The sequence below is a fragment of the Felis catus genome, chromosome E2 (genome assembly GCF_018350175.1).
Source record: "Felis catus isolate Fca126 chromosome E2, F.catus_Fca126_mat1.0, whole genome shotgun sequence".
Classification (NCBI taxonomy): domain Eukaryota; kingdom Metazoa; phylum Chordata; class Mammalia; order Carnivora; family Felidae; genus Felis; species Felis catus.
The window spans coordinates 56,964,616-56,977,925 of record NC_058382.1 but is presented as its reverse complement, the minus strand read 5'-3'; the positions used below and the strand labels follow the sequence as shown (position 1 = coordinate 56,977,925).

General features: G+C 48.5%; 1 long non-coding RNA gene across 3 annotated transcripts in view; it reads right to left on the bottom strand.

The window, feature by feature from the left end:
- Positions 1–13,310, bottom strand: part of LOC102902075 — a 23,910-nt gene extending 10,600 nt beyond the window's left edge. For all 3 annotated transcript variants that reach the window (XR_006590152.1, XR_002150157.3, XR_002738568.2), the window contains exons 1-2: positions 13,006–13,310; positions 11,632–12,172 (exon numbers count right to left, since the gene is read on the bottom strand). This is a non-coding gene — a long non-coding RNA (uncharacterized LOC102902075). The remainder of the gene's footprint in view (positions 1–11,631; positions 12,173–13,005) is intronic.

The following is a 13,310-nucleotide window of genomic DNA, read 5'->3' as shown; positions in this document are numbered from 1 at the left end:
GTGACCCAGATGGGGGCAAGGCCTGAGGAAGCCAGCAAGGGCAGGGAGCCACAGGGCAATCCACAGACAGGCTGCCCCACGGAGCTGGGCCTGGGAGAGAGGATGCAGCAGGGAGGCAAACCGACAATAAGAACAGAACCCAGCTGCCCTAACCTCCTTCCCTTGGTGTCGGGGTGTGTGTGTGCATGAAGGGTGGGAAGGGAAGGGGAAAATGAGGGAAGGAGAAGAAGAAGGGAGACGCTTCTCCAATATTCAATCCCAGAAACTCACTAAAATGATTAGGGTACACTCTTCAAATGGAATATTCCAGAACCAAGAAAAAAATCATTTCTGAAAAATATTATAGATCAATACCACTTGTAATGATAGATGCGAAAGTCTTTGATAAATTCCTACCAACCAGCATAAAACAACTCATTAGAGAAGAAAAGTCACCCGGACCAAATAGGTTTTGTTCTTAAGGTAATTTATCACTAAATAAGAGAAAACGTTTAAAAACATTAATAATTGAAGCAGAAAATTTTAAAAATGATTCGATGCCTCCTTTTCACAGTCTGGAAAAACAATGTTTAAAGGGAATTTTCCCTTAACACGATGACACTGCCTTAGAAATTCAAATCCAGTATGTATTTATGGATTAGCACCACGCCAGGGCACTGACCAGCCTGACCTAGTCCTTACAGCAGCATGCTGTGCTAAGCCCTACTCCATTTGGCCCTGCCCTACCTCCTTGGTCTCATCTCCTCCCATCTTCCCCTGGCTCTGACCTCTTCACCGACCTCCCTGTTCTCCTGGAGCATACCAGCTTTGCTTCTGCCACAGGACCTTTGCACGCACAGTTCCCTCTGCCTACAACCCTTGCCCCTGCCCCCAGTATCCCTATGGCTGGCTCCTCCATTTCTTTGAGAGCTCAGCTCAAACGTCACTGTCTCTTTAGGGACTTTCTTGTGAACGCTATGTAAAAAAAAAACAAGCAAGGTCCATCCCAACTCCCTATCAGTGCTCCCCATCTCCCCTCTATCTTGTATCAGCACCTGCCTGCCTGGTATAGGCTTGCTTGTCTGTCTCCGATCCCAGAGCGCAAGGGCTGTGAGGACCAGGGATTTGGAGTTGTTTCCCCAGGGCCAGAGCAATACCAGGCACAGGAACTGCTCAGAGAATATTTGCTGCACAAGTGAGCGAGCAGGCCAAAGAGCCGCCCTGTGGGAGAGGAAAGGAACATCTGCAAATTCTCCGCTCCAAACCTTTCTGCTCAGGAATCCTGCTCGCCTGCACTGAAAGCACTTACTTTTTGAGAAGGCAAGATGTACATCTGGTCTACAATTCGAAAGGGACCCCGATCTCTGTGTCCCCGGAGAACGTGGCGCACCCCGCCCCGTGCACGGAGCCCGTCCCTTCGCCAGCCTGACACACGGGAAGGGAGGCTGGGCTGCAGGCTGCATGTGGGATGGCCTCCTGCAGCCACCTTGGACCCCCGAGAGTGGCAGCAGGATGCCACATGACTCCACTCTCAGACACACGGCCGGAGGCGGTCCAGAGCATCTCTAGATGTTTCTGGATGTTGCATGTGACACAGAAGAACACTGGGAACGTGATATCCTGTGACAGGTCTCTAGCACCTAGTGTTCTGGAATTTCTATCTCGCTGTGATTCAAAGAAATCAAAATGTGAGTTCACCAGAGAGTATACTCGAGGATAGGAGAGCCTCTAAGGTCCCCTTCTTGGAAATCTTTGTGCCTTAAAAAAAATTTTTTTTGATTTTTATTAAAAATGTTTTCATGTTTATTTATTCTTGAGAGACAGAAGGAGACACAGCGTGAGTGGGGGAGGGGCACAGAGAGGGAGACACAGAATCCTACACAGGCTCCAGGCTCTGAGCTGTCAGCACAGAGCCCGATGCGGAGCTTGAACCCACGAACTGCAAGATCATGACCTGAACTGAAGTTGGACGCTTAACCGACTGAGCCACCCAAGTGCCCCTGGAGACCTCTGCACCTTTACTGTAGCAGGGTCTGGTCTGTATGGGCTCTTTCCTCAGCCTCTTCTAGTCTTCTGGGGCCAACCTGCCTGTGGTGGAGAGATGCTCCCACTGCTCAGAGTGTCTCAGTCCCTCTCCTCTCCCTCCCCAGTGCTCCTTCTCAGGCCCCACAGGATCCTCTACCTGCTGATGGCTTCTCATGACGCCATTTCTGCTGCAGGCTTCTAAAGCCAGAAGTTTTGAGGTAAAGGTCTAACTTGGAGGAAACCAGGGAAGATATATTTGGTTATTTGCTTTAAAAAACATAATAAGTTTACAGCTTTTCATAAAATGATACGTGATTACTGCTTTAAAAAAAATTGAACAATGTATATAGTTGCAAAGAATAATGCCGTAGGAAAAAAACGCCCTCACACCCTCCTACCCAAATCAGCACCATGGTCAGCGTCTGGTCTCTGTGATCTACACCCTCCTCCCCAAATCAGGACCATGGTCAGTATCTGGTCTCTGCAATATGGATGTAAACCCAGTAACACGGTTTGCTGAAAACAAGAGTATTTTACTATACATATTATATTCGATGAGAAAGCATTTGATTTTGCTTAGATTTAACAATAAAAGAATCTGAAATCATAGAAACTACCCATCACTGGCCATGCGCACACACGTGCACGCTCTCACACATGTGCACACGCGCAGGCACACACACGTGCCTGCACACACATCCCCCCCCACACAATTAGGAGAAACAAGTTCACTATCCCTTCAAAGTTAAGAAACAAGATTATGAAAATCACAGAAGCTGAAGCGACTGACTTTCTCTCGGGCTCCACGTTTTAACTCTCAAGAGTATTTATTGACTCTGTGGCATGAAAAATGAGAACGCTCGCCCATTTATTTTTTTCTTCCTACTTCCCTCCCTGCCAGCCCCAGGAAATCATTTTTTAAAAAGAAAACTACATTTTATGGTAGTTGATTAACAAATGTTTATGCCATAGAAATATTCAAAACTTAACTACTGGCTGAATTAAAAATACTGAAAGTCTGGGGAATAAAGCCAATTAGATAATTACAATTGTGACACCTGAATTAATTAATCTGTTTTGTCTTCTCAACTCTGTCTTAAAAACTGAAATCCAACATGAAGATGCAAACACGGTTCAATGGCTTTGAAGATTTTTTTGCCTTCTGGTTTTGCCTCAGGAGCAAGAAAAACTTAATACAAGTGGAAAATTAAGATTTCTGTTGTACACGATAAAGATAAACTAAAGCACTCCACGGAGTCCAAATCACTGTCAGCGTTCCCACATGGCACTTTTTTTTTATCTGTGGTTGAGAGAAGAAACATCGACCCTACTAATAACTAAGATAACCAGCTTGAGCATAATTTCCTGAAATATATTAATGGACGGTCTGGTTTTTAAGACAGTCCAGGTACTCGCATCTGAAATTTGGGTGTCCTTCTATAATCCACAGAGGGGACGTGCGAAGTTGGTCTGACGTGACTGGAAGGTTATGTCTGATCACATTTCCCTTTCTAGGCACACAGACTCTGAACTCAGCAATTAAAGCGATCGTGGATGTTGTCACTTGGTCCTCCTGTTCTGTGGAATGAATCGTCCAACAGAACAAAAGGGTTGCATCTCTCACATTCCTCTCCATTTGTTCATTCATTCATTCATTCATTCATTCATTGTTTCTTCTGTTCATGGACTCACTCATGCATTTGGCAAATATTTATCGAGCATTCACTAGGGCCAGCCCTGTGCTAGGCATGACAGAAGCAATGATGGATGTATCAGTTAGTGCTTGCTAAGTAAGGGGTCACCCCAATACTTAGTATTCACACTTAGTTTGAAACAACAGTGATATTTTATTACTGATGACTCTGTGGGTCACCTAGGAATTCTTCTCTGCTGGTCTCACGAGGGCACATGGTTAGAGGGTCAGCTGGGCTGGAAGTCCTAACACGGCCTCACAAACATAGTGGCTGGTGCTGGGCATTGGTGGGGTGCCTCAGCTCTCCTCCAGGCTGAGATTATATTAGGCTAGTTTCCATAGAGGGCAGCATTTCACAAGAATGAAGGTGGAAACTGTACGCACTCTTAGGCTTAGCCTCAGAGATGGTAGGATATCAGTTCTGTTGCCTTTATTGGTCAAAGCAAGTCACGGGGCCAACCCAGATTCAAGGGGAGGGGAGCTAGGACCCCATATCTGGGTGGGAGGGGTGGCAAAATCCCATTGCCCAGGGACCAATACTGGGATGAGAGAAATCTGAGGCCATAATTTGCAATTCACCACAGTGAATACAAAGGATGGGGTTCCTGCCCTCACATAGCTCAGAGTCAAATAACAACCATTCGTAATAAGACCTCACATTTGTGCAGGCACTGTCCTAAACGAGTTCCAAGTATCAAGATATTTAATCCTCACCACGACCTCATAGCATAATAGTAGGAGCCCCATTTTTAACACCAATAAACAGAAACACAAAGAGGTTCTATAACTCGTGGGTCCTAGGACTGATAGGTACTGAATAAATGAAACACGAAAGTCTAGATGTGTTTTTGAAGAATCCATCAACGAAAGTCAAAAGGCTGATGCCAAATAGGAGAGAATACTGGCAATGTGTGTGAGCCCAATTATTCACGTGTTGACTCTACAGGGGCAGACCCTCCCCAAGAAGCTGCCTACATACGCACCCAGACAGAAAATTACTTTGGTGGGGGGGGGGGGAGCATTCTCTAACATGAGTTCCAGCTTGATTCGTCTCTTACCACGTTCTCCCCGCCACAACATGTCTTGATAAGTGATGATCATCATCAGTGTCAATTGGCCTAGCCCATCCTTTTTGAAGGCACGTGTACGATTGTTCACTGAAATGTGAACTCCTGCTGGAACCAAGTCTACCAGGAACATCTCTGCTGTGTCTCTGCCCGTGGGTAAGGTTTCTGCAGTGTGATAACCGTTGTGTTAACATGTTCACAGTGACTGCCGCAAATACCTCCTGATAAGGCTGTAGCAATTTGCATCTCATTGGCTTTTACGAGAGCAGTTACTCCTTTGCCATCAGGAGGTATCATCAACCATTTAAATATTTAATAATCTGAGGGGCACCCGGGGGGAGGGCTCAGCTGGTTTAGTGCCCAACTCTTGATTTCGGCTCAGGTCACGGCCTCATGGTTTGTGGTATCGAGCCCCGCGTTGGCTCAGCGCTGACGGCGTGGAGCCTGCTTGGGAGTCTCTCTCTCCCTGCCCCTCCCCCCTCTCAAAAGAAATAAACACTTAAAAAATATTTAACAATCGGAAAGGCGAAGAAACAAAAAAAAAAGCCCAACAACAACAACAACAACAACAACAACAACAACAACAAAAACCCCAACCAAAGTCCTGATCAATCATTGTTCAGTTAGTTTGAATGTAAACTGTCTTAATTTTCAGGGCAGTCTCGCCAATTTTAAAGTGGTCGTGCTTGTGAGCCACTATTTCACATTTCAGGAGTAATTTGCTTTGGGAAATTGCCCAGTTTTCTTTAAAAGTTTGTGGATAAATTGAAGGTTAAATTGCCTGCAAATGAAGTTTAAGGTTTATAGCAAAGTGTATGGCTCAGAAGGATATCAACAGCTCAGAGCAATTTCAAAGTACTTATAAGGCTAGAGCATCTATGAACAGGGAATCCATGATTTGTCTAGGGCTTATCCATTACAGAATTCCTTTTGGGGTAATAACACAAATTGGCAGGCCACCTTTCCTTCTGAGCAGAGTAAATGTGATAATGCTCTATCCCTTGTATTCATCAAGATAGGACGGGAGCATCCCTGTTGACAAATGCAGGCTTTATCGTCTCCGAAGCTGTTTATAGAAAGTATGAGTCAGCAGGAAAAAGCAGACTTGAAACCACATGATATCTGAACTGGGCTTTTGACCAGAGATGCTTTAATAAAAGCCATTATGTTGGACTTTCTACCCAGACATTTATATTTTTAAATTTAATCAAGTTGAAATCTTAAGCGGCATAATTTTATTAAACAGGGAATTGGTTGAAAGCAGTCTTTTTCCCCCTCCAAATTGGGCTGAACGGATTCTAAGTTCTCAGGACTGGAACATGTGGTGAAGTCATCGGTGGGGATAGAAAATACTCCCGGAAAATGGGGTCATTATTCTTGGGGGATTTCATATTATGTTACTAATAGAGAATGTGGATAACCCTCTCTGAAGGCTCCCACTTATTTTTATTATTTTTGAAGATTATTTATTTGAGAGTGGGTGAGCATGTGTGGGGAAGGGGCAGAGAGAGAGAGAGAAAGAGGGAGAGAGAGAATCCCAAGTAGGCTCTGGGCTGACAGCTTAGACATGGGGCTCGATCCCTTGAACCATGAGATCATGACCTGAGCTAAGATCAACAGTCAGATGCTTAACTGACTGAGCCACCCAGATTCCCCCCCAGGTTCACACTTAAAATGAAAAAGTGTCCTGGGGCGCCTGGAGTCTGGGATTTCCATTACTTGTAGGAGAGCACCTAATGTTTACACTGCCCTTGCTTCCTCCACTCAGGGAGATTATAAAAAACACACAAATCCTAACATGCTCCTTCTCAGCTTAAAACCTCTCAATGGCAATGATGAAGTACCAGAAAGAGAAATTAAGAAATTGATCCCATTTATTATTTTTATTTATTCTTGATTGCACTGAAAATAACAAAAAACCTGGGAATACACTTAACCAAAGAGGTGAAAGACTTATACTCTAAAAACCATACAACACTGATGAAAGAAATTGAAGACAACACAAATGGAAAGATATTCCACGTTCGTGGATTAGAAGAAAGAGTATTGTTAAAATGTCCACCTTACCCAAACTAACGTACAGATTCAGTGCAATCCCTATCAAAATACCAGCATTTTTCACAGAACTAGAACTAATAGTCCTAAAATTTGTGTAGCGCCACAAAACACCCCAAATAGCCAAAGAAATCTTGGAAAAGAAGAACAGGGGCTCCTGGGTGGCTCAGCTGGTTGAGGGTCTGACACTTGATTTCGGTTCAGGTCATGATCCCAGGGTCATGGGATTGAGCCCCATGTCTGGCTCCAGGCTGAGTGTGGGGCCTGCTTGGGATTCTCTCTCTTTCTCTGTCTCTCTCCCTCCCTCCCTCTCTCTCCCTCTGCCCCTCTCCCCCACTTGTTCTCTCTAAAAAAAAATTTTAAAAATTAAAAAAAAGAAAAAAAAAAGAACAAAACTGGAAGCATAACAATCCCAGATTTCAAGATATACTACCAAGCTATAGTAACCAAAATAGTATGGAACCGACACAAAAATAGACACAGAGATCTAAGGAACAGAAGAGAGAGCCCAGAAATACACCCACAATGATACAGTCAATTGATCTTTGACGAAGAAGGAAAGAATACGCAACGGGAAAAGGCAGTCGCTGCAAGAAATGGGTGTTGGAGCACCGGGCAGCCACGTGCAGAAGAATGAAACTGGACAGACCACTTTCTTACACCACACACACAAATAAACCCAAAATGAGTGAAAAACTTAAATGTGAGACCTGAAACCATAAGAATCCTAGAAGAGCGCACAGGGAGTAGTTTCTCTGACATCGGCTGTAGCAACGTCTAGATATGTCTACTGAGGAAAGGGGAGACAAAAATAAACCATTGGGACTAGAGTAAAAACAAAAAGCTTCTGGGGCGCCTGGGTGGCTCAGTCGGTTGAGCGGCCAACTTTGGCTCAGGTCATGATCTCGCGGTCCGTGAGTTCGAGCCCCGCGTCGGGCTCTGTGCTGACGGCTCGGAGCCTGGAGCCTGCTTCCGATTCTGTGTCTCCCTCTCTCTCTGACCCTCCCCCGTTCATGCTCTGTCTGTGTCTCAAAAATAAATAAATATTAATAAAATAAAATAAAATAAAAAAGCTTCTGCACAGTGAAGGAAACAATAAAACTAAAAGACAACCTACTGAATGAGAGAAGATATTTGCAAATATTTGCAAAGATAGTTGCAAATATCCAACAAAGGGTGAGTATTCAAAATAAAGAACTGATTCTACTCAACACTCAAAAAGCAAATAATCCAATTAAAAATGGGCAGAAGACATGAACAGATTTATGTCCAAAGACATACGGACGGCCAACAGACACACGAAAAGATGCTCAATGTCACTCATCGTCAGGGGAATGCAAATCAAAACCACAATGAGAGGTCACCTCACCCCTGTCAGAATGGCTAAAATCCACAACACAAGAAACAACACGTTTTGGCGAGGATGCGCAGAAAAAGGACCCCTGGTGCACTGCTGGTGAGAAAACGTTGCAGCCACTGTGGAAAACAGTATGAAGCGTCCTCAAAAAATTCAAAACAGAACTGCCATATGATAATTTCACTGCTGGGTAGATATCCAAAGAATCTGAAAACGCTAATTCAAAAAGATACATGCCCTGTTGTGTTTACAGCAGCATAATCTACAATAGTCAACCTATGGAAGCAGCCCAAGTGTCCGTCGACAGATGAACAGCTAAAGATGTGGTAGGTGTACAGTGGAATATTACTCAGCCACAAAAAAGGATGAAATCTTAGGGCGCCTGGGCGGCTCGGTGGGTTAAGCACCCAACTCTTAATTTTGGCTCAGGTCACGATCTCACAGTTCATGGGTTTGAGCCCCCCATTGGGCTCTGCACTGACAGCGTGGAGCCTGCTTGGGATTCTCTCTGCCCAGCCCCCCCCCCCCTTCTTAAATATAAATAAACATTAAAAAAAAAAGAATGGAATCTTGCCATTTGTAGCAACGTGGATGGACCTGGAGGATATTACGCTACGTGAAACAAATCAGAGAAGGACACATACCATACGGTTTCACACATAGGTGGAATTTAAAAAAGAAAACAAAGAAAAAAAAAAGAGACAAACCAGGAAACAGACTCTTGACTACAGAGAACAAACTGGTGGTTACCAGAGGGGAGGCAGGTGGGGGGACAGGTGCAGTGGGTGATGGGGATTAAAGCACACCTGTCAGGATGGGTGCCGCGTAATGTACAGAAGTGCTGAATCGCTGTAATGAATTTCAGGAGCTGGGGCTGTGGGGCCGTCACCTTCCCTGCAGGTGGAGGTCTGCGGGGCACCTCCTCACGGACACCAAGGCCACGGGGAGAAGCCACGTGTAAGTGCCCCTCTGACGGTCCCTGTGAGGTCCTCCCCACCACCAGATGCTGCCTCCAGCCTCCATCACAGCAGAGGCCAGGACATGAAGACACATCCTTTCCAATGTGCCCTGTCCAAATTCCCACAGAATCTGGGCACGTTAACAAAATGGTCCTGTTAAGCCACTAGGTTTGGGGTGACAGGCCACACAGCTCTGTAACGGGATCGCTGCTTGCCCTTGCTGCCGGGAGACCCGCCTGCCCCTTTATAATAAACTCCCCTCTCTTGCTTACGTGGTCGTGGTGGCCTCTGAGATACCCACTCTGAGGCATCTCACTGACGACCCTCCCTGGCCTGTGGCTTAAGAAGTTGCTGGAGCCTCTCGTGAGAGGTGCTGGAAAGAACGTACTGCCTTTGACAGCATCGAAACCCAGACAACCACGGAGGGCTTTCCCAGGCCTGGCCTCAGCCCTCCTGGATTCCAGGCCATGGGCGTTTCCCCTCCTGGGTAAAGGCAGTTTATAATTCATCCCCCCCCCCCCCCCCGGAAAATGCATCTGTTTGAAGGGATTGGACTATAGCAGTAGAAAGCCGGGGAAGAGCTGCTCAGTGCCCAGCGGAGGGGGGCAAGCCTGTGACCCACCCGGGCCATGAGATGTGGCTTCGCACCAGAGCAGGCACCTTCAGCATCTTCTGAGCAACGCAAATTGAAATGGCGAGACCAACCCTTTGACACAGAGAAGCTTCTGGTAAGGACTGAGAGCTGCTATTTTCTGCTTATATAAAGAAACTGAAGCACGCTTTTACGCAAACAAGATCTGCTGATCTCTAATGCATTCCGGACTATTTATTCACCGCCTTTCAGAAAATTAGAATTTCTGTTTAAACAAAAGATTTGCTTCTCATAATCCACTTATGGCTGACATTGCCAAAGTCACCTGATGACGCAAGTCAAAGAGCGAGAAGTGGGGGGTGAAGAGAAAGGGCAGAAGGGGTGCTGAGGGTCACCAAGGTGGGAAAGAGCAATTATTGGCTTTTCAGTCCTCCGCTTCATGCCAGCATGTCCCCAGGGGAGGAAGGAGACAGGGCAGGAGGGAGGAAGAGGGGAGGGAGGAGGGACCAAAGACGGGCTGTCATTGGGACCGACTCGGCATCCATCCCTGGTCTCTTTCCTTATGGCATTTGGATTTCATTCCAGCGTCTACCCCGTCCTCAAACCAGTCACCATCCCCCCTCTGCCCTCCGGAGAAGCTGTTCCTACCTGTGGCTCCAGCATGCTTCTGCATCATCCAAGGGCAGTGAAGGGCAGAGGAGTGTGGAGGTAAATTCTGGAGCCCGGTGACTTGGGCTAAAATCTCAGCTTTTCCACTTACAAAGCTGTGCAACCTTGACCAAGTAACCCAGCCTCTCTGGGCCAGTTTCCTCATCTGTGAAACGTGGATCGTAATTACACCCAGCTTATAGGGCTGTAAGAGGACTGAGTTCATATCATAAAGGGTTTACAAGGCAGGCGGGCACAGAGCATTTTGTTACCTGAATGTAACCAATCTCATTCTCTTTACCAATATTTGGTTGAGGAATGGGTATGTGAGAACTGCGCCTCTCTCCCTGTCCGGGAATTCTTGTTATGTGAGAGAAACACACGACATCTGTCAGAGCATGGGGGGGGGGGGGGTCGCTGCTCCTCACCACAGAAGCCTTCCTGATTTATTTCACTGTTAGTGGCTCAGCTAACGGTGGCCAGGTGGGCTCAGTGGTTATCCTGAATCCTTGGGAACTCCTGTGACGCGAGAAAACAAAGCCTGCCACTTACTTGCAAACGCCGTGACATCCTGTGAATGCTCACTTGTAACCATTAATAAAGGCGGCATAATGATATATTTTGTAGGTATTTATATAAACACAGGCTGGTCTTTGCAATTTCCCTTCTGGATTTGGGGGTCGATACCATTTTCTTCCAGGTCTCCAATAGGCCTGCATGTTCTAGACAGGTTTGTAGGCCACTGATGCCTTCTGAATAAACAGGGCTCAGGGTTCAGTCCCCAACAGACTTCCCACAAAGAACCAGTGTGGCCGCTGAGACTTCTCCGCCCCGCCCCGCCAAGCCTTCGTCCTCTCGACAGCCGGTCATTTCTAGAAGGAGAAAGGCAGCCCATCTCCCCAGCCTGGAATCAACACCTGACGAAGCATTCTGCTTGCCCTGCCTTGGCCGCGTGGCCGTGTTTGGGCCGGGGCTGCTCGGGGGGAGGAGGGGCTCCCTCACGTGACCCACGTAGGTCACGAGGGGACGTCGCCAGAGTCACGTGGGAAACGAGCACCCAAGACGATTTCTCGGTGGTGATCACACTACTCAGGCCCTCACGCGGTGATTCTAACTTACCGACTGCCATAAATGAAACAGATGCGCACCGCTGCCCCCAGGCCCACACCTGCCCGCACGCGCACACCTGCCCCACGTCCACACCTCCCCGCACGCGCACACCTGCTTCCGGTGCACACCTGTCCCCACGCGCGCACCTGCCTGCAGCATCCAGGGCGCCGGCCAGCAGCTCAGCTCAGAGGCTCCCGGGGAGCGGACGCAGGCAGCTCACCCGGCGTTCCTGTTGCGCAGAAGCAGTAGAACGGTTTCCGGCCTCCCCACGCACCACGTTCGCTCCTTCCCATTGGCCAAAGCAAGTCACGTGGCCTAGCCCGCGTGGAGAACGCGGGGAGGATGCGCGCGCCGTGAGCCCCACGTCGGAGGTGGAGGTGACCCCGGCCACCTGTGGGCTGAAGCCCTGGCGCGCGTCCTGCCGGCCGCGCCGTGTTTGGCCGCTCGTGGTGTCCGTGAACTTGGCCTGTCGCTCCAGCGTGTCGCCGCCCTCCCCTGGGCCAGGCTGCCCCAGGCCGGGGTGGAACTGACCGGATGCGCCTTTAAAATACGGGTGTCTCCGTCATTCCAGGGAGCTGGTACCAACACCTTGTTAGCTCCCTTCTCCCTGCTAACCACGGCGGCTGCCTTACCACGGGAAAGCAGAGGGGAAGGTGGCGAGCGGGGCCATCGTTACCAGCCGGGGAGCTAAGAACAAAGAAGAAACGGATTCTGGAGGTAATCCGTGCGCACGCCCGTTATAAGAGTCCGACAGTAAAGACGTGTGTGCAAATCAAAGCTGTTAACGCGCCCCTCAGCCTTCTCCCTGCCTCTGCCTCCCTGCTGTCCTCCGGGGCACCTTCCTCCAGCGTCCAGGCAGTCTGGAAGCTCCTCTCTTCTGGGTTGTTAGAAGGGTTGCCTCTCTGGAGCTTCTGGCATTACACAGAGATGGAGGTTTCTAAAAACGTGCCAGGATCTCTCACCCTAGAGTGCACGTTGACCTGGCATGTTGGGGGCGACAGCTACGCCATGCTGCGGGCCCTCCCTTCCACAAAAGGCGAGCTCCCTTCTCCTTCTTGATGGTGTTCTCCTGCCCCGTGCCGGCCCAGGGTCTGGTGCATGTTCACACCCCCTGGGAGCTGGGTGCAGAACGTCCCCTTTCCTATCTTGTGCCCCCAAGGGGTAACACTGCTTGGGGAGGGGCGTATGTAGAAGGGTGGTCTGGCAGGCATGGCCCAGGTCCCAGACGCCTTTGCTCCAGCACATGGACCGCTTATCTCCAGTGGGAAGGTCCCAGCCCCCTTCTGTCCTCCTCTTAACCGAGTTACTGAGTATTAGAGAGGTCTCTACCTCACTGTGTGCAGGATCATTCGGACAATTACCACGTGGAATGTTGCGGACACGTCCATCCTCTGCCCTGCTAAGGAGAGCCCTGGCAGGGTCAGCGTGGTGGCCTGAGCTACAAGGCTGGGGGCGGGTGGGAATCGCTGATTGGAGGAAAGGAGAGAAACTTATCCCACGGCCTTGAGGGACACACATACCTGATAAAAATCTGCTACTTGTAGGTGCCACACACTGGGGGCCTTGCAACAACGGACAGGTATTCTGTCATATTCTGGAGGCAGGGGCCTGAAATCGACATGTCGGCAGGCCCACGTTGCCCCTGGAGCCTCTAGGGGAGAATCCTTCCTTCTTCCAGCCTCTGGTGGCTTCTGGCAATCTTTGGGATCCCTTGGCTCATGGCAGTACGTCTCCAATCTCTGCCTCCACTGTCCCGTGGCCTCTCCCCCGCCCCGGAGGGCTTCTGTATCTGTTTCTTTCCCTCCTATTATGACCCCAGGCACTG